Source organism: Lissotriton vulgaris, chromosome 5, assembly GCF_964263255.1.
Source record: "Lissotriton vulgaris chromosome 5, aLisVul1.2, whole genome shotgun sequence".
Taxonomy (NCBI): Eukaryota; Metazoa; Chordata; class Amphibia; order Caudata; family Salamandridae; genus Lissotriton; species Lissotriton vulgaris.
This window is the reverse complement of record NC_141693.1, coordinates 1,527,615,457-1,527,636,751: the sequence shown is the minus strand read 5'-3', so window position 1 is coordinate 1,527,636,751 and position 21,295 is coordinate 1,527,615,457. Positions and strand designations below refer to the sequence as shown.

The window sequence follows — 21,295 nt, the reverse complement described above, 5'->3', positions numbered from 1 at the left end:
GGGCCACGAGGATGGACTCACCTCCTATGTGGAGCAACAGGGCAGGATTGAGGAAGCACACTGTGGCGGGGGCTCACTTGAGGGCTCCATTACCGCAGCTATGAGTGCGCCATAATCAAGGGAGAATGTTTGGGCACTACATATCCCACAATTCCTGTATATCGCCTGGAGGCGTGACAAAGCATTCAATTGTGGGTTTGCCTGCCCGCCACCGCACGAACTTTCCCGGCAGCCTCTGAAGAAGAGGAAACTTGAAACGCGTCAGGCTCAAGGGGAAGCTGTACATTGTAGCCTGCCACTGGTGTACTTCCATACCTGAAATTAAAAGGCTGGTAACCTTTCTCTGCTGCCTCGTGTGCGACTCAATTGGGACTACCAGCGTTTTTGAATTTAGAGGGCGGACACCCATCCACCGAGTACCGCACCAACCTGCAATTTTGAAGGGGCCACGAGGATGGACTCACCTCCTATGTGGAGCAACAGGGCAGGATTGAGGAAGCACACTGTGGCGGGGGCTCACTTGGGGGCTCCATTACCGCAGCTATGAGTGCGCCATAATCAAGGGAGAATGTTTGGGCACTACATATCCCACAATTCCTGTATATCACCTGGAGGCGTGACAAAGCATTCAATTGTGGGTTTGCCTGCCCGCCACCGCACGAACTTTCCCGGCAGCCTCTGAAGAAGAGGAAACTTGAAACGCGTCAGGCTCAAGGGGAAGCTGTACATTGTAGCCTGCCACTGGTGTACTTCCATACCTGAAATTAAAAGGCTGGTAACCTTTCTCTGCTGCCTCGTGTGCGACTCAATTGGGACTACCAGCGTTTTTGAATTTAGAGGGAGGACGCCCATCCGCCGAGTACCGCACCAACCTGCAATTTTGAAGGGGCCACGAGGATGGACTCACCTCCTATGTGGAGCAACAGGGCAGGATTGAGGAAGCACACTGTGGCGGGGGCTCACTTGAGGGCTCCATTACCGCAGCTATGAGTGCGCCATAATCAAGGGAGAATGTTTGGGCACTACATATCCCACAATTCCTGTATATCGCCTGGAGGCGTGACAAAGCATTCAATTGTGGGTTTGCCTGCCCGCCACCGCACGAACTTTCCCGGCAGCCTCTGAAGAGGAGGCAACTTGAAACGCGTCAGGCTCAAGGGGAAGCTGTACATTGTAGCCTGCCACTGGTGTACTTCCATACCTGAAATTAAAAGGCTGGTAACCTTTCTCTGCTGCCTCGTGTGCGACTCAATTGGGACTACCAGCGTTTTTGAATTTAGAGGGCGGACGCCCATCCGCCGAGTACCGCACCAACCTGCAATTTTGAAGGGGCCACGAGGATGGACTCACCTCCTATGTGGAGCAACAGGGCAGGATTGAGGAAGCACACTGTGGCGGGGGCTCACTTGAGGGCTCCATTACCGCAGCTATGAGTGCGCCATAATCAAGGGAGAATGTTTGGGCACTACATATCCCACAATTCCTGTATATCGCCTGGAGGCGTGACAAAGCATTCAATTGTGGGTTTGCCTGCCCGCCACCGCACAAACTTTGCCGGCAGCCTCTGAAGAAGAGGAAACTTGAAACGCGTCAGGCTCAAGGGGAAGCTGTTCATTGTAGCCTGCCACTGGTGTACTTCCATACCTGAAATTAAAAGGCTGGTAACCTTTCTCTGCTGCCTCGTGTGCGACTCAATTGGGACTACCAGCGTTTTTGAATTTAGAGGGCGGACGCCCATCCGCCGAGTACCGCACCAACCTGCAATTTTGAAGGGGCCACGAGGATGGACTCACCTCCTATGTGGAGCAACAGGGCAGGATTGAGGAAGCACACTGTGGCGGGGGCTCACTTGAGGGCTCCATTACCGCAGCTAAGAGTGCGCCATAATCAAGGGAGAATGTTTGGGCACTACATATCCCACAATTCCTGTATATCGCCTGGAGGCGTGACAAAGCATTCAATTGTGGGTTTGCCTGCCCGCCACCGCACGAACTTTCCCGGCAGCCTCTGAAGAAGAGGAAACTTGAAACGCGTCAGGCTCAAGGGGAAGCTGTACATTGTAGCCTGCCACTGGTGTACTTCCATACCTGAAATTAAAAGGCTGGTAACCTTTCTCTGCTGCCTCGTGTGTGACTCAATTGGGACTACCAGCGTTTTTGAATTTAGAGGGCGGACGCCCATCCGCCGAGTACCGCACCAACCTGCAATTTTGAAGGGGCCACGAGGATAGACTCACCTCCTATGTGGAGCAACAGGGCAGGATTGAGGAAGCACACTGTGGCGGGGGCTCACTTGAGGGCTCCATTACCGCAGCTATGAGTGCGCCATAATCAAGGGAGAATGTTTGGGCACTACATATCCCACAATTCCTGTATATCGCCTGGAGGCGTGACAAAGCATTCAATTGTGGGTTTGCCTGCCCGCCACCGCACGAACTTTCCCGGCAGCCTCTGAAGAAGAGGAAACTTGAAACACGTCAGGCTCAAGGGGAAGCTGTACATTGTAGCCTGCCACTGGTGTACTTCCATACCTGAAATTAAAAGGCTGGTAACCTTTCTCTGCTGCCTCGTGTGCTTTAACAGATGTGGGTAAATACAGTGACAAGGGATTAGATGTTCACAGTGAATGCCAGGGAATGTCCTCATTCAATCCTTGTCTGTCTGTTGAAAGGTGGTGTACCCACCTTTGTTCTTTGCGGAACAGGGCGTTTTTTGGGCAATTGGGACTTGCTTCAAGAATCACCCATTGTATGCAATCGGCGCTGTGTTGTTTTTCAAGATAATGTTTGCACATCTTGGTGTGTGATTTCTTACACCGAAAATTGCTGCGGTGTTCAGTGATCCTGGTCTTAATTGTACGTGTAGTCATCCCAATGTACTTGAGACCACATGGGCAAGTCAGCATATAGATGCAGTGAGTGGTATTACAGTTTGTGTGCCCATGGATAACCCACTTGAAAGTGTCGGTGAGCTGTATTGTTTTCTGGGGGGTAGTGTATTTGCAAACCCCACAGTTACCGCATGGGTAATGACCGGTGACTGGTGGCATGTTCCATAAGGTCTGTTGGGAACTTTTCTTATTATTGGTCTTGGGTCTCGTGTGGATCAATATGTCCTTCACATTCTGTGACCTTTTGAAAGCAAACCTAGGTGGTTCAAAGGATATACCCCCTGTGTTGAGGATTCCCCAGTGACGTTTGATGGTGTTTTTAATCTTAGTTGACAATGGGGTAAATGTCGTCACACAAGTTATTGGTTGGTTTTCAATGGGTGGTTTTTCCCGTCTCTCTAGGAGTGCCTCTCTGTTGTTATTCCTTGCTCGCTTCTTCACTTTTGTAACCTCTCCTTTAGGGTAGCCTCTGTCTAGTAGGTTTCTAGAAAGGATGGTAGATTCCTTTCTGTAGTCTGCGACATTGCTACAATTCCGTCTAATCCGAAGGAATTGCCCAAAAGGTAGATTGGTCCTTAAAGCTTTGGGGTGGTGGCTCTCAAAATGTAGGAGGCTGTTACGGTCTGTCGGTTTCCTAAACATAGTTGTCTGGAGTCTACCCTCTTTCAGTTGTACAGTGAGGTCGAGAAAAGCAATCTCTTTGGGCGAGGAAGACATGGTGAACCGAAGATATGGATTGAGTGTGTTAACCCATATATAGAAGGCCTCATGTGAGTTGGGACGACCTGACCATAGGATCAGGATATCGTCAATGAAGCGCTTCCACATTATAATGTTTGCTGGGAACGGGTTGGATTGGTGGTGGATGTATCTGTCCTCAAAATCGGCCATGTACAAACATGCCACTGACGGAGCAAAGGTGCTGCCCATCGATGTTCCTTGGGTCTGGTGGAAGAATTGCCCCTTGAACTCGAAGAAGTTTTCAGTGAGCGCAAGAGTTGCACATTCCATAATGAATGAGGGTGGGGTGTCAGAGTCCCACTCCTCCATCCTTAGGCGTGATTCGATTACCTCTAGAGTGGCCCTCTGTGGGATGTTGGTGTAGAGGGCTCAAGTACATTGGGATGACTACACGTACAATTAAGACCAGGATCACTGAACACCGCAGCAATTTTCGGTGTAAGAAATCACACACCAAGATGTGCAAACATTATCTTGAAAAACAACACAGCGCCGATTGCATACAATGGGTGATTCTTGAAGCAAGTCCCAATTGCCCAAAAAACGCCCTGTTCCGCAAAGAACAAAGGTGGGTACACCGCCTTTCAACAGACAGACAAGGATTGAATGAGGACATTCCCTGGCATTCACTGTGAACATCTAATCCCTTGTCACTGTATTTACCCACATCTGTTAAAGCACTGAGTACACCACTCCATCATGGCCGGTAATACCTTGGTTACCACGTGACCTGCACAGATGGGCGTCACTCGACGCTTACTCATGACGAGTCCACCTATAAATAGCCCACACCCCGCTAGTCCATTACCTATTCGAGCTCGGCGGTGATGGGTAGGTGACTCAGCACGGACACGGATAACTTGAGGTAAGACCTGACAATCCCCTAGTTGCCAAGTATGGCAGGATTAAATACCCTGATCTTCCATAACTTTAGTTCTCCTCCTCTAGCCTGAACTATAAGCAACTTCTGTTGTACCGACCCGCCGATAACTCAGGTGGCTAGTATTCCAAGACCTTTAGGTGAGTCTGACATTTACCACGCCATTAATTGCCTTTTCCTGATTCGAGTTCTCTCCCAGAGATAGCGGTTGCGTTTTTAACCACAGGTTTTAATCACTGGTTTTAAACACCACGGACATAGGTATGAGAGTGTTCACTACACCACACACTCTCCATACACCACAGGCATGTTCGTATGTGTGACACCACGCACACCACTTCCACTTCACTGCACTGAGATGCTTAAATTGGCTGTTACCATTCTCAATTGTTGACATTTGTAACGATACCTGCATTAATGTCTCTTTTTTGTATTTCCATACTCCAGGCATAGGATTCCCCTGAGGTAAAACACACAAGGTTCATGACACTAGCATGTCCCTGTTTTTAACCCCCACCCACACTTTCACCAGGTCCTGAAGAATCGAGGGAAGAACCCAAGCGAGAAACATGTTGACCGACCATCACATTAGTCTAGTTTGAAACACGGCACGTAACTCTCCGTGACCTTACAAACTAAACCACACCTTTTTAATAATAGTAGGAGGACCTCCAGAATAAAGTTGTTTCCGGGACCCTCTACTATATTTTAAATCTTACCTTTTCGTTTATAGGATACTATTGCCCTGGCCCACATACCCACACTTCATCAACAGGCAGCTGGACAAAAAGATCTCCGCTAAAGAGCCCCTCTTTGAGGTGAGCCCGTCGGGGATTGCACCGCCTCCCCGACGAGGAGCAACCGCCGATGATGAAGCATGACATCCCTCGGGGTGTGTGAGGCAAACATGTCCAACCTAATGGATGCCCAAGGGTGTTAATATACCCTTTCGGTACAGGCAATCATCTTTTCTTCTTCCCTACCAGGAACAGTTCAGCAACCCCGCTTGTTGTTTTGAGTACTCTACACACGGGCACACGCTGCAACTGGACCTTCCGCCTCCCTTCTGAGGTGGTAATTGGTGCCCGCTCGATCCATTGATCACACTCCCTCTTTTTTGACGACGAACCTTTCTCTGCTGCCTCGTGTGCGACTCAATTGGGACTACCAGCGTTTTTTAATTTAGAGGGCGGACGCCCATCCGCCGAGTACCGCACCAACCTGCAATTTTGAAGGGGCCACGAGGATGGACTCACCTCCTATGTGGAGCAACAGGGCAGGATTGAGGAAGCACACTGTGGCGGGGGCTCACTTGAGGGCTCCATTACCGCAGCTATGAGTGCGCCATAATCAAGGGAGAATGTTTGGGCACTACATATCCCACAATTCCTGTATATCGCCTGGAGGCGTGACAAAGCATTCAATTGTGGGTTTGCCTGCCCGCCACCGCACGAACTTTCCCGGCAGCCTCTGAAGAAGAGGAAACTTGAAATGCGTCAGGCTCAAGGGGAAGCTGTACATTGTAGCCTGCCACTGGTGTACTTCCATACCTGAAATTAAAAGGCTGGTAACCTTTCTCTGCTGCCTCGTGTGCGACTCAATTGGGACTACCAGCGTTTTTGAATTTAGAGGGCGGATGCCCATCCGCCGAGTACCGCACCAACCTGCAATTTTGAAGGGGCCACGAGGATGGACTCACCTCCTATGTGTAGCAACAGGGCAGGATTGAGGAAGCACACTGTGGCGGGGGCTCACTTGAGGGCTCCATTACCGCAGCTATGAGTGCGCCATAATCAAGGGAGAATGTTGGGCACTACATATCCCACAATTCCTGTATATCTCCTGGAGGCGTGACAAAGCATTCAATTGTGGGTTTGCCTGCCCGCCACCGCACGAACTTTCCCGGCAGCCTCTGAAGAAGAGGAAACTTGAAACGCGTCAGGCTCAAGGGGAAGCTGTACATTGTAGCCTGCCACTGGTGTACTTCCATACCTGAAATTAAAAGGCTGGTAACCTTTCTCTGCTGCCTCGTGTGTGACTCAATTGGGACTACCAGCGTTTTTGAATTTAGAGGGCGGACGCCCATCCGCCGAGTACCGCACCAACCTGCAATTTTGAAGGGGCCACAAGGATGGACTCACCTCCTATGTGGAGCAACAGGGCAGGATTGAGGAAGCACACTGTGGCGGGGGCTCACTTGAGGGCTCCATTACCGCAGCTATGAGTGCGCCATAATCAAGGGAGAATGTTTGGGCACTACATATCCCACAATTCCTGTATATCGCCTGGAGGCGTGACAAAGCATTCAATTGTGGGTTTGCCTGCCCGCCACCGCACGAACTTTCCCGGCAGCCTCTGAAAAAGAGGAAACTTGAAACGCGTCAGGCTCAAGGGGAAGCTGTACATTGTAGCCTGCCACTGGTGTACTTCCATACCTGAAATTAAAAGGCTGGTAACCTTTCTCTGCTGCCTCGTGTGCGACTCAATTGGGACTACCAGCGTTTTTTAATTTAGAGGGCGGACGCCCATCCGCCGAGTACCGCACCAACCTGCAATTTTGAAGGGGCCACGAGGATAGACTCACCTCCTATGTGGAGCAACAGGGCAGGATTGAGGAAGCACACTGTGGCGGGGGCTCACTTGAGGGCTCCATTACCGCAGCTATGAGTGCGCCATAATCAAGGGAGAATGTTTGGGCACTACATATCCCACAATTCCTGTATATCGCCTGGAGGCGTGACAAAGCATTCAATTGTGGGTTTGCCTGCCCGCCACCGCACAAACTTTCCCGGCAGCCTCTGAAGAAGAGGAAACTTGAAACGCGTCAGGCTCAAGGGGAAGCTGTACATTGTCGCCTGCCACTGGTGTACTTCCATACCTGAAATTAAAAGGCTGGTAACCTTTCTCTGCTGCCTCGTGTGCGACTCAATTGGGACTACCAGCGTTTTTGAATTTAGAGGGCGGACGCCCATCCGCCGAGTACCGCACCAACCTGCAATTTTGAAGGGGCCACGAGGATGGACTCACCTCCTATGTGGAGCAACAGGGCAGGATTGAGGAAGCACACTGTGGCGGGGGCTCACTTGAGGGCTCCATTACCGCAGCTATGAGTGCGCCATAATCAAGGAAGAATGTTTGGGCACTACATATCCCACAATTCCTGTATATCGCCTGGAGGCGTGACAAAGCATTCAATTGTTGGTTTGCCTGCCCGCCACCGCACAAACTTTCCCGGCAGCCTCTGAAGAAGAGGCAACTTGAAATGCGTCAGGCTCAAGGGGAAGCTGTACATTGTAGCCTGCCACTGGTGTACTTCCATACCTGAAATTAAAAGGCTGGTAACCTTTCTCTGCTGCCTCGTGTACGACTCAATTGGGACTACCAGCGTTTTTGAATTTAGAGGGCGGACGCCCATCCGCCGAGTACTGCACCAACCTGCAATTTTGAAGGGACCACGAGGATGGACTCACCTCCTATGTGGAGCAACAGGGCAGGATTGAGGAAGCACACTGTGGCGGGGTCTCACTTGAGGGCTCCATTACCGCAGCTATGAGTGCGCCATAATCAAGGGAGAATGTTTGGGCACTACATATCCCACAATTCCTGTATATCGCATGGAGGCGTGACAAAGCATTCAATTGTGGGTTTGCCTGCCCGCCACCGCACAAACTTTCCCGGCAGCCTCTGAAAAAGAGGAAACTTGAAACGCGTCAGTCTCAAGGGGAAGCTGTACATTGTAGCCTGCCACTGGTGTACTTCCATACCTGAAATTAAAAGGCTGGTAACCTTTCTCTGCTGCCTCGTGTGCGACTCAATTGGGACTACCAGCGTTTTTTAATTTAGAGGGCGGACGCCCATCCGCCGAGTACCGCACCAACCTGCAATTTTGAAGGGGCCACGAGGATGGACTCACCTCCTATGTGGAGCAACAGGGCAGGATTGAGGAAGCACACTGTGGCGGTGGCTCACTTGAGGGCTCCATTACCGCAGCTATGAGTGCGCCATAATCAAGGGAGAATGTTTGGGCACTACATATCCCACAATTCCTGTATATCGCCTGGAGGCGTGACAAAGCATTCAATTGTGGGTTTGCCTGCCCGCCACCGCACGAACTTTCCCGGCAGCCTCTGAAGAAGAGGAAACTTGAAACGCGTCAGGCTCAAGGGGAAGCTGTACATTGTAGCCTGCCACTGGTGTACTTCCATACCTGAAATTAAAAGGCTGGTAACCTTTCTCTGCTGCCTCGTGTGCGACTCAATTGGGACTACCAGCGTTTTTGAATTTAGAGGGCGGACGCCCATCCGCCGAGTACCGCACCAACCTGCAATTTTGAAGGGGCCACGAGGATGGACTCACCTCCTATGTGGAGCAACAGGGCAGGATTGAGGAAGCACACTGTGGCGGGGGCTCACTTGAGGGCTCCATTACCGCAGCTATGAGTGCGCCATAATCAAGGGAGAATGTTTGGGCACTACATATCCCACAATTCCTGTATATCTCCTGGAGGCGTGACAAAGCATTCAATTGTGGGTTTGCCTGCCCGCCACCGCACGAACTTTCCCGGCAGCCTCTGAAGAAGAGGAAACTTGAAACGCGTCAGGCTCAAGGGGAAGCTGTACATTGTAGCCTGCCACTGGTGTACTTCCATACCTGAAATTAAAAGGCTGGTAACCTTTCTCTGCTGCCTCGTGTGTGACTCAATTGGGACTACCAGCGTTTTTGAATTTAGAGGGCGGACGCCCATCCGCCGAGTACCGCACCAACCTGCAATTTTGAAGGGGCCACAAGGATGGACTCACCTCCTATGTGGAGCAACAGGGCAGGATTGAGGAAGCACACTGTGGCGGGGGCTCACTTGAGGGCTCCATTACCGCAGCTATGAGTGCGCCATAATCAAGGGAGAATGTTTGGGCACTACATATCCCACAATTCCTGTATATCGCCTGGAGGCGTGACAAAGCATTCAATTGTGGGTTTGCCTGCCCGCCACCGCACGAACTTTCCCGGCAGCCTCTGAAAAAGAGGAAACTTGAAACGCGTCAGGCTCAAGGGGAAGCTGTACATTGTAGCCTGCCACTGGTGTACTTCCATACCTGAAATTAAAAGGCTGGTAACCTTTCTCTGCTGCCTCGTGTGCGACTCAATTGGGACTACCAGCGTTTTTGAATTTAGAGGGCGGACGCCCATCCGCCGAGTACCGCACCAACCTGCAATTTTGAAGGGGCCACGAGGATGGACTCACCTCCTATGTGGAGCAACAGGGCAGGATTGAGGAAGCACACTGTGGCGGGGGCTCACTTGAGGGCTCCATTACCGCAGCTATGAGTGCGCCATAATCAAGGAAGAATGTTTGGGCACTACATATCCCACAATTCCTGTATATCGCCTGGAGGCGTGACAAAGCATTCAATTGTTGGTTTGCCTGCCCGCCACCGCACAAACTTTCCCGGCAGCCTCTGAAGAAGAGGCAACTTGAAATGCGTCAGGCTCAAGGGGAAGCTGTACATTGTAGCCTGCCACTGGTGTACTTCCATACCTGAAATTAAAAGGCTGGTAACCTTTCTCTGCTGCCTCGTGTACGACTCAATTGGGACTACCAGCGTTTTTGAATTTAGAGGGCGGACGCCCATCCGCCGAGTACTGCACCAACCTGCAATTTTGAAGGGACCACGAGGATGGACTCACCTCCTATGTGGAGCAACAGGGCAGGATTGAGGAAGCACACTGTGGCGGGGTCTCACTTGAGGGCTCCATTACCGCAGCTATGAGTGCGCCATAATCAAGGGAGAATGTTTGGGCACTACATATCCCACAATTCCTGTATATCGCATGGAGGCGTGACAAAGCATTCAATTGTGGGTTTGCCTGCCCGCCACCGCACAAACTTTCCCGGCAGCCTCTGAAAAAGAGGAAACTTGAAACGCGTCAGGCTCAAGGGGAAGCTGTACATTGTAGCCTGCCACTGGTGTACTTCCATACCTGAAATTAAAAGGCTGGTAACCTTTCTCTGCTGCCTCGTGTGCGACTCAATTGGGACTACCAGCGTTTTTTAATTTAGAGGGCGGACGCCCATCCGCCGAGTACCGCACCAACCTGCAATTTTGAAGGGGCCACGAGGATGGACTCACCTCCTATGTGGAGCAACAGGGCAGGATTGAGGAAGCACACTGTGGCGGTGGCTCACTTGAGGGCTCCATTACCGCAGCTATGAGTGCGCCATAATCAAGGGAGAATGTTTGGGCACTACATATCCCACAATTCCTGTATATCGCCTGGAGGCGTGACAAAGCATTCAATTGTGGGTTTGCCTGCCCGCCACCGCACGAACTTTCCCGGCAGCCTCTGAAGAAGAGGAAACTTGAAACGCGTCAGGCTCAAGGGGAAGCTGTACATTGTAGCCTGCCACTGGTGTACTTCCATACCTGAAATTAAAAGGCTGGTAACCTTTCTCTGCTGCCTCGTGTGCGACTCAATTGGGACTACCAGCGTTTTTGAATTTAGAGGGCGGACGCCCATCCGCCGAGTACCGCACCAACCTGCAATTTTGAAGGGGCCACGAGGATGGACTCACCTCCTATGTGGAGCAACAGGGCAGGATTGAGGAAGCACACTGTGGCGGGGGCTCACTTGAGGGCTCCATTACCGCAGCTATGAGTGCGCCATAATCAAGGGAGAATGTTTGGGCACTACATATCCCACAATTCCTGTATATCGCCTGGAGGCGTGACAAAGCATTCAATTGTGGGTTTGCCTACCCGCCACCGCACGAACTTTCCCGGCAGCCTCTGAGGAAGAGGAAACTTGAAACGCGTCAGGCTCAAGGGGAAGCTGTACATTGTAGCCTGCCACTGGTGTACTTCCATACCTGAAATTAAAAGGCTGGTAACCTTTCTCTGCTGCCTCGTGTGCGACTCAATTGGAACTACCAGCGTTTTTGAATTTAGAGGGCGGACGCCCATCCGCCAAGTACCGCACCAACCTGCAATTTTGAAGGGGCCACGAGGATGGACTCACCTCCTATGTGGAGCAACAGGGCAGGATTGAGGAAGCACACTGTGGCGGGGGCTCAAATGAGAGCTCCATTACCGCAGCTATGAGTGCGCCATAATCAAGGGAGAATGTTTGGGCACTACATATCCCACAATTCCTGTATATCGCCTGGAGACGTGACAAAGCATTCAATTGTGGGTTTGCCTGCCCGCCACCGCACAAACTTTCCCGGCAGCCTCTGAAGAAGAGGAAACTTGAAACGCGTCAGGCTCAAGGGGAAGCTGTACATTGTAGCCTGCCACTGGTGTACTTCCATACCTGAAATTAAAAGGCTAGTAACCTTTCTCTGCTGCCTCGTGTGCGACTCAATTGGGACTACCAGCGTTCTTGTATATATATATATATATATATATATATATATCATATATATATATATATATATATATATATGAGAGCACAGGATTCCCTCTCTCCAGCTCTGCGTACGCGGTCACAGCCTCCACGCCAACCACAGGAAGGAAAAGACGAAACACCAATCTGGCAGGCAAATAGTGTTTATTTATTGCAGTTCACACAGCCATTTGTCAGCGACACGTTTCGAGCACGGATGCCCTTGCTCACGCTGCGATGCCGGCGGCAGCCGTCAGCCAGCACACACGTACACAGACTCCTTCAATAATCACCGCTAACCAGACTTCTTTGCAGAAAGATTTATTTACCGATCAAATGGTAAAGGTGGCGCCAGTCATATATATCATCATTATATATATATATATATATATATATATATATATATATATATATATATATATATATATATATATATATATATATATATATATACATATATATATATATGTATATTACCTACTGGCGGTCGCCAGTAGGTAGTTATAGTTAGGATTTTTTTCAATGTTAAATCTCAAAATTCTATTTGGAATAACTTTGGCACCGGTTGACGAATCTGCCTGAAAATTTCCTGAAAATGGCCTCGCGGAGCTCCGGTCCTTCCCTGAAAGTTTGGGGGGGGATACGTCATGCGAGGGCCGAGATAAAAGGGGGGTCCCAAAACGCATTTTCCCCATGTTAATTTCCATAGGGCGGTCAATTTCACTTTTAGCCCGAACGGCTGAATGGATTTACACCAAACTTGGCAAAATTGTAGGGACTGGTAGCCCGATGTGCCTTTGCTATGTCTCAAGATATGTGCTCCAGTGGATTTTGAGTAATTAAGGTTCAAAAAAATATATATATCTATAGGCGCTCTCCGGTGCGCGCACTTGAGTGCGCTCCCGGCGCGACACGCGACTTGCGCGCAGAAAGCTGATTGGCTCTTGGGTGTCTGTAAACATTCTAAACAGTCTGGAGCGGCCGCCATCTTGTGTCTCGGTAAAATCGAGACACAAGGGGTTTGAAAAAAAAAGGGGAAAATGACCATAAGGGGGAAGAGTAGACCCCCTCTGACCCCCTAGGTTTGATGTAGGGACTAAAATAGGGACCTGCAGGGCATTAAAAAAATTTTTTCGTTTTGCGCGGGGGAAGCGCATGGTACGCGCACCGGCGAAGCACGGGGAAAATCCAGGACCATATTTATGAAGGCCTTGCGCTGTTAGTTTTGCGCCTCCTGTGCGTCAATTTTTGTGACGCACCAGCGGTGTAAAAAAATGCGCATTGTTATGCAATATTTAAAAAGTGACGCATCTATCTAGATGCGTCACTTTTTAAATATAGTGCAACGAGGTACATTTTATTACACTGCTGGTGTTATGCGTCACTTTTCTGTGCGCACTCCTTATGACATTCCAGATGTGTCATATTTAATGTATGACGAATCATGTTGCAAGGAGTTACAGATACGTCAGTATTTCTGACATATCTGTAAACATAAAAGTAATGCGAGGCAGGTGCAAGATTTTGACGCAACAGCATCCTAAAAGTGACGCAGAGAAATCTTATAGATTTTAGTACGTCATTATTACCAAGCTTTTTGCGGGGGAATGCCCCCTTTGCATACATTATACCTGACGCAGATATAATGTGGCGCAGAGTTTTAAAAAGTGACCCATGTACCTAGATGCGTCACTTTTTAAAAATAGCGTCAGGTATAATGCATGCAGAGGGGGTGTTCTCCCGCAAAAAGCTTTGTAATAGCGACGCAGTGAAATCTTTGAGATTTGACTGGGTCAGTTTTAGGATGCTGTTGCGTCAAAATCTTGTGCCTGCTTTACAGCAGGTGTTAGACTGAGGCAAGACCTTTCACATGCTGCTTTCCCCATTTGAAAGGACACATTACTGGAGTTGCGTCACTTTTGTGACGTACTCCAGCAATGCGTTACTTGGAATGTCATAAGGAGTGCGCACAGAAAAGTGACGCATCGCACCAGTGGTGTAAAAAAATGTGCCTCGTTGCGTTATATTTAAAAAGTGATGTATCTAGGTAGATGGGTCACTTTTTAAAATCAAGCGCCACATTATATCTGCGTGAGGTATAATGCATGCAGAGGGGGTGTTCCCCCACTAAAAGCTTTGTAATAGCGACGCAGTGAAATGTTTGAGATTTCACTGCGTCACTTTTAGGATGCTGTTGCATCCTTGAAATATAGTGCAACGAGGCACATTTTATTACACTGCTGGTGTGATGCGTCACTTTTCTGTCCACAGTCCTTATGACATTCCAGATGTGTCATATTTAATGTATTACGAATCATGTTGCAAGGAGTTAAAGATACGTCAGTATTTCTGACATATCTGTAAACATAAAAGTGATGCGAGGCCGGCGCAAGATTTTGACGCAACAGCATCCTAAAAGTGACGCCGAGAAATCTCAGAGATTTCAGTACGTCGTTATTAGCAAGCTTTTTGCGAGGGATTGCCCCCTCTGCATACATTATACCTGATGCAGATACAATATGGCGCAGAGTTTTAAAAAGTGACCCATGTACCTAGATGCGTCACTTTTTAAAAAATAGTGTCAGGTATAATGCATGCAGAGGGGGTGTTCCTTGCAAAAAGCTTGGTAATAATGACGCAGTGCGTCACTTTTAGGATGCTGTTGCGCCAAAATCTTGCGCCTGCTTCAAAGCAAACCTTTCACATGGTGCTTTTTCCATGTGAAAGGACACATTACTGGAGTTGCGTCACTTTTGTGACGCACACCTGCAATGCGTTACTTTTGTGTTTACAGATATGTCAGAAATACTGACATATCTGTAACTCCTTGCGAATTGATTAGTCATATATTAAATATGACATATCTGGAATGTCATAAGGAGTGCGTCCAGAAAAGTGACGCATCGCTGTTTTCACGTAGCGATGCGTCACTTTTCAGAAATGAGGCCTCCAGTTTATTCACTGTGTAATAACTTTCTTTTCTAACACTCACCTTCTTTCATTCCTCCTACTTCACTTCCTTTCACCTCTCATACCTTTCTGTTCTTTCTTACTCATTCTCCTTTCAATTATCAATGCACTATATTTCACTTACTCTTCATTTTTTAAGATTATAGCTCTTTGATGAGAATTGGAGGTAGTTCTGAAAATAACTTTTGGTTTTCTTCTTTTAACTGAACAGGAACAAAAACAGGGAATAGAAACTGCTCAACAGGAGCAAAAAGAAAAGAAAAAAATTAGGGGTGGGAAGGGCAGTGATGGTTCTCCAATGCCCGAACCATGAGCAGGACACTTTGCTCCCCATAGGTGAGGAGTTGATTGCAGTATCTGCATCTGACGACCCCATGGTTAAATGCAGGTTGAATGTTTGCTACCTGCCCCTGAGATTGTTCTCTTCCAGAAGAAGTTGCTCCTCCTGTTGATGTAGAGGCCCCATCTCTGGGAACCTCTTGTGCCAGAGCCCTGACACTTTCCCGGGCAAAATTCTGGGGGTGCCTCCTCTCCACATGACGAATCATGGTGAAGTTGCCAAAAGAGTATTTTTTTGGGGGGTTACCCCGTGACAGGACCTGTTTGCAGATCCTGCACTCTACTTTTGGTGCATTCACCTTCTTCTGGTCTGCTGGAAACTTAAAAAATTTCCAGATGAAATGTTCTTTGACCTTCGGCTGAGGAGGCTCTTCATCAATGAAATCATTGGAGTCATCTTCACTGCTGGATGGTCTGGCAGCCATGATGAATCCAGGAATATGGAGCAGCAAAAAAGGCAGGTCTTTCAGTCACAAAAGTGAAAGAAGAAGTGAAGGAAATGGGTGGGGATTTCATTCATTGTAAAAAAAAACTGTTAGCAACCAATGAAAAGTGTTATTTTAGGGTCACATGACCCGACGCGTTTACGCTGCGCGCTCCGGAGCACTTCCGGTGCGTTTACGCAGCGCGATCATAGGCGCTTCCGGGGCGCAAACGTGGCGCGATCGTAGGCGCTTTTGCGTGCGTTTATGCGCCGCGCACGTAGGCGCTTCCGAGGGCACTTACGTTGCGCGCCGAAGTGACGTCATCAATCTTTTATAGAAATGCATAATCATTTTCCTTATTAAAAAAAACTAATTTTATTTGTATGGTACGAAATGTTTTGCATTATTATTAACTTTTCATTCATATTTTTTTTCACGAACGACAGTTGCGCTCTGGGTGCGCTTTCAGATGAGCTCTCAGAAAAGCTTACCGGAGAGCTTAGCTGAAAGCTTCCCGGAGCGCGCACCCAGAGCGCAAAAAAAAAAAATTATATAAAAAAAATGAATACTTAAAAAAAAACAGCAAATTGTAAAAAAAAAAAAAGGTTAGAAACTCGATATACAAAGGAATTAGCATTTAAAAAACCTATGAAATTCACTGAAAAAACCATAGGTTTCACACCAGTTATAGTTAGGAATTAGCATTTAAAAAACCTATGAAATTCACTGAAAAAACCATAGGTTTCACACCAGTTATAGTTAGCTGGAAATTTTACTGATATAAAACCATTGAAATTCCCACGTTATAGTTAGATGGACTCACTATAACTTGCGCGTGCAATGCACTGCTGATGATGTCTTATTAAGCCAGTTAACCAATCAATTTTTAAAAACCATCCATTTAGACACTTATTTAAACATTTATTCTTCCATCAACTTTTACATATACATATATAAAATATATTTATTTTTCAGAAAGACACACATTCACTGGATGGTGTCATCAGTGATGTCATGAGTGATGTCACTGACCATGTCATGAGTGATGTAAAATGTGATGTCATCAGCAGTGCATTGCACGCGCAAGTTATAGTGAGTCCATCTAACTATAACGTGGGAATTTCAATGGTTTTATATCAGTAAAATTTCCAGCTAACTATAACTGGTGTGAAACCTATGGTTTTTTCAGTGAATTTCATAGGTTTTTTAAATGCTAATTCCTAACTATAACTGGTGTGAAACCTATGGTTTTTTCAGTGAATATATATATATATATATATCATCATCATCACAAGCACAGGAAACCCATTTGAAGGACTACAATTTCCAGAAGGTCGTGTTGTCGGCCAGGCCCCTTTTGGAGGCAGGTGATGAATTTGAACTGTGCATCGGCACTGGCGCTGCTTCTATTCCAACATACGCCACTGAGGAAGAGAGAGGGAGGCTCTCGAAACGCGTTTGGCGAGGACTGTGTAAAGAAGTTACATGTAGTTGTGTTAAGCTGCCACGCAAGCCTACATTAAACCGAGCGTTTATTATAACCTCTTGTGGCTGTCCTTCAAATGGGTTTCCTGTGCTTGTGATGATATATATATATATACACCTCTCTGAGCAAATTAGCATTGTCGAAGACAATGCTCATTATATACAAGATGTATTAAATTTAAAGTGCTATTTTAAGCAAAATCTAGCCGTGGATCGGCAATTGCGGCCTATCTGGCCGCAAACATCTCAGAGTGATGTTACTAAACAATGTCAAGCTTTGCAAATGGTTTTCGGTCATCAAGCAATTACATTATAGTACAACTTCATGTTAAAAAATCGGAATTTCCATCACTTAAGTGTTTTCAGTATCAAACCAACACATATATGCTAATGATATGTTATTCATCCCAAGTGGGTTGACAATTTTTCCCCAATGTTCAGTCCTTTCGAGGCCCTAGTTTCAAGATCAATAATGAAACGGGACTCCAGTCTTCTCAATGTCTGTAATCTATTTACGTGGGATTCAATTTCTCATAGGATACAGTTATGGGTAGCCGATTCACGGCATAATTGTTTATTTAAGAACCGTTCTTAAGACAAATATTGCCTTAATTGTGCTATATGTCGAAGAAATAATGAATGGTTACAAATGGCATGCATGTTGAAACTAAAAGAAATGCGAAATGTTTCTATGGTTATCTTTGCAATTTAAACACAAGTCAAGATGGCGCGCATGTTAAGTGCAATCACCTTAGTCCATTGTTTGTTTCAATAATGGTTGCAAACATAGATAATGGTGCCGCGTAACGCATTCTGATGTTAACACCCGGTGAAGGGAACTCATTCCCGAAACGCGTTTGTTCGATAAAAAAACTTTTCTGCTGAAACTGCTGCTGCTGTTTTCGTGAGTGCTGACTATCCTTCCAACCCGGCTGGGTATGTTTGAAGGAATTAGAGCTTGGATTTGTAGATGTGGACACCATCGCGTTGTTGGCACCCGCTTTGAGAGTGACTCGTACTTGTGGTGTTGTTTGAGCGGACATACATATATACATATATATATATATATATATAAAATCATTCACATTTTCTTTCCAGAAAATTAATACGCACTCGCAGGATTGAGCGTTTCTCAGACTTCTATAATTTTCCACAAGACAAGTTTATCAGATTGGGTTAAGGAAAAGCAAATATTACCCCCAAACCAAACTGGTTTTATCAAAGGTCTAGGAACTTCAACAAATATATGAATTTTATCTTTTCTAATAGATAAGGTGCTTTTAGCTAAACAACCTCTCTACTTTTGTTTAGGATACCTTCTATGGAAAAAACTTGAAGACCAAGGAATTCCGGACCCACTACTAAAACTTATACAATTATTGTATTCTGAAATTGGGTCAGCATGAGAATCGGTGATGGCCAAACATTATCTAATAAAATACCCACGTCATGAGGACTAAAGCAAGGTTGTGTCCTTGCTCCACTACTTTTTAATTTATTTATAGCCGACCTCACAATTGCATTGAATGAAGTTAATGCACACCCACCGAAGCTAGCAGGAAAACAAATATCAAATCTGCTGTACGCAGATGACGTTGTACTTCTAAGTCAAACTAAGGTGGGCCTGCAAAGACTAATTGAACGCATATCAAAGTACGCAAAAGAGAACCAAATGGTAATAAATGAATCAAAGACAAAAATAATGGTAGTCACAAAGAACAGACGACAAAAAAATAGATGCAAATGGATGCTGGAACAAACTCAACTAGAGCAGATTGATTATTACTGGTATCTCTGTGTTATATTCAATGATAGTGGAAATTTTCTCCCTCAGAAAAAAGACATTAATAGGAAAGCTAATAGTCTAGTGGCTGCATTTAGGATTATACAAAAAAAACTAACAGCACTGTCCTATGGCCCTTTATCAAAGATCATATCAGCTAAATTATTACCAACTATCAGCTAAATTATTACCAACCTTGACATATGCCTCTGAAGTTTTAATGGTAAGGACGCAGAGATAATTAACAAAGCAGTTGCCAAAACTTATAAGATTCTATTTTATCTACCATCTAATGCCTCGCAAGCACAGGTGAGGTTGGAGTTTGGGATAAATAACCAGCAAAACGCACGAAAAGGTCAAATCCTGAAAGCATGGAATCTATTGAAAATGACTTTGACAATCAAATGTCCCGGATACTATGGCAAGAAGTGAAGGACAACCAGAAACTGCAAGCTTGGGCTTATCTAAAGGAAGCGAAGGAAGAATTTGGAATAACATCAATTTGGGAGAATACAATTACCCAGGAAAGTTTCAAAAGAACAATTAATAAACTGACTAATCATCTTTCGCTGATAAAAGACAAAGAGGTACTTGTAAAAAGTCCAAGAATACCTTGAAACATCATGTTCACAGCAAAGTAAGCACATTTTTATAAAAGTACGTTTTGGACTTTGGCCAGGTTTGTGTCATCTGCTGTCATTGAAGATTACATGTAGACAAGCGTTAATGGCATGCCTAAACCCGAATGACGCATTTATGAATTTTTATCTGCGATTGGTAAAAAACTTGAAGAAAATATTTTTTAATTCTACAAATTATGCGATATTAGAATAATTATGTACATGGTGTTTTAAAGTTTTTATACTGTGGTGATCTTTTAAAAGCATTTTTTAAAGATTTTAATTAATCAAACAAATAAACTTGACTTTCACTTTGACACAAGACACCCAGGTTGTCGAGGATATCCACACCAAGACAAGAAGGGCCATGGGTCATGTGTCTTCTGAGCCAAAGCTGTGTGATTGATATATATATGTATATATATATATATATATATGTATATATATATATATATATATATATATATATATATATATATATATATATATATATATATATATTATATATATGTATATATATATATATATTATATATATATATATATATATATTCAGACAGATCTTTATTCATTGATCAGTTGTTGTGTCATTCACATTTTGCTTCCACCCAGTACAGCATATAGCATAAGGTAGGGGGTCAGCCTTTTTTCAGACACGGGCTATCTTCACTTTGAGTGACTGAATTCTGCTCTTTCACAAGGAGAACATAGTTCACATCAGTGCCAGTGTTTTTGATTTTACTTTATTGTTGAGGGCTGCCTTGGTGTTAAGAGCCCAATTAGATATTAGGACTCTTTCTACTAGATGTGATCACAGGATTCATAGTTTGGTTTCAGTGCTTTTGTACATCCTGCTTATACAGACATTTAATTATCATATTACTAAACTATCTATCCATCTGTCTGTCTAGCTAGTCTTTCTAGCTATATGGCTGTATTATTTATCTATCTATCTGTCTTCCCATCTATCTACCTTTCTGTCCTTCCACCTGTCTATTAACCTGTCTATCAACTCATTGATCTGTTTACAAACCTGTCTAAATACCACTTTAGATATTGGCTAACTTTAGAGTGGGTTATGTCATGCTGCCCTATCACATAGAGCACACCCTTACACTAAGCAGCACCCCTTCAGTGCCATGGACTACTTTGGTAATGTGTGATTTTTTAAGACCAAAAATATTTTTGCCTTTTCCCAATGTTTTTTTAAGACTAATGATGGCCCAACAATGAAGCTTTACCAAAACCATGGGAGAACAAAATAAGAATTGCCTTAAGACTGTAAGCCAACTCCAGATAATGCTTGCCTTGAATAGGTTGTGCTGTTCTCCCTACAATTTTAAGGCCATGCACATTTTGAGCATGCTGTCCTACTTGAAATATATGACTAATAAAGGAGGTTTTACCTGCAGTGTTGGTGCACCGATCTCTGAATTGTACACAAATCCAATATCTTCGGAGTCTGGAATTGCAGAGTCAAAGTCTAGTTAAGTCTTTTTTTGATTTTTCAAGCTTCCTGCCTGCCACACCGCTGAGTGCTGCCTATTTTCTGCTCTGTGGTGCTCCTTTTCTTTGCTACAACTATGGGCGTGGAAGCCCTCAGCTAAAGTGTGAGAACCAATAATAATTGAGTCACAAGATATTTTACATAGAGGTAAACATGTGGTCCGGTATATTTTTTGTGCTCCATGCAGTCATGTGTTACATGCATTTATTATAAGATAAATAAATGATTCTGTGTGTATTGTTTTAATTAATTAACAATAGGTGACTGCATATATTAC

The 21,295-nt window shown here is 45.7% G+C and overlaps 1 protein-coding gene across 2 annotated transcripts in view; it reads right to left on the bottom strand.

Annotated features, from left to right (window-relative positions):
* LOC147712933 (cytosolic phospholipase A2 gamma-like) overlaps nt 1–21,088 on the bottom strand; it is a 735,829-nt gene extending 714,741 nt beyond the window's left edge. Inside the window, exon 1 of one of the 2 annotated variants that reach the window (XM_086923597.1) lies at nt 20,918–21,088. The gene's annotated coding sequence lies outside the window, so the exon portion shown is untranslated. The remainder of the gene's footprint in view (nt 1–20,917) is intronic. The other variant, XM_086923598.1, reaches the window with a different exon arrangement.
* Nucleotides 21,089–21,295: the final 207 nt, after the last annotated feature.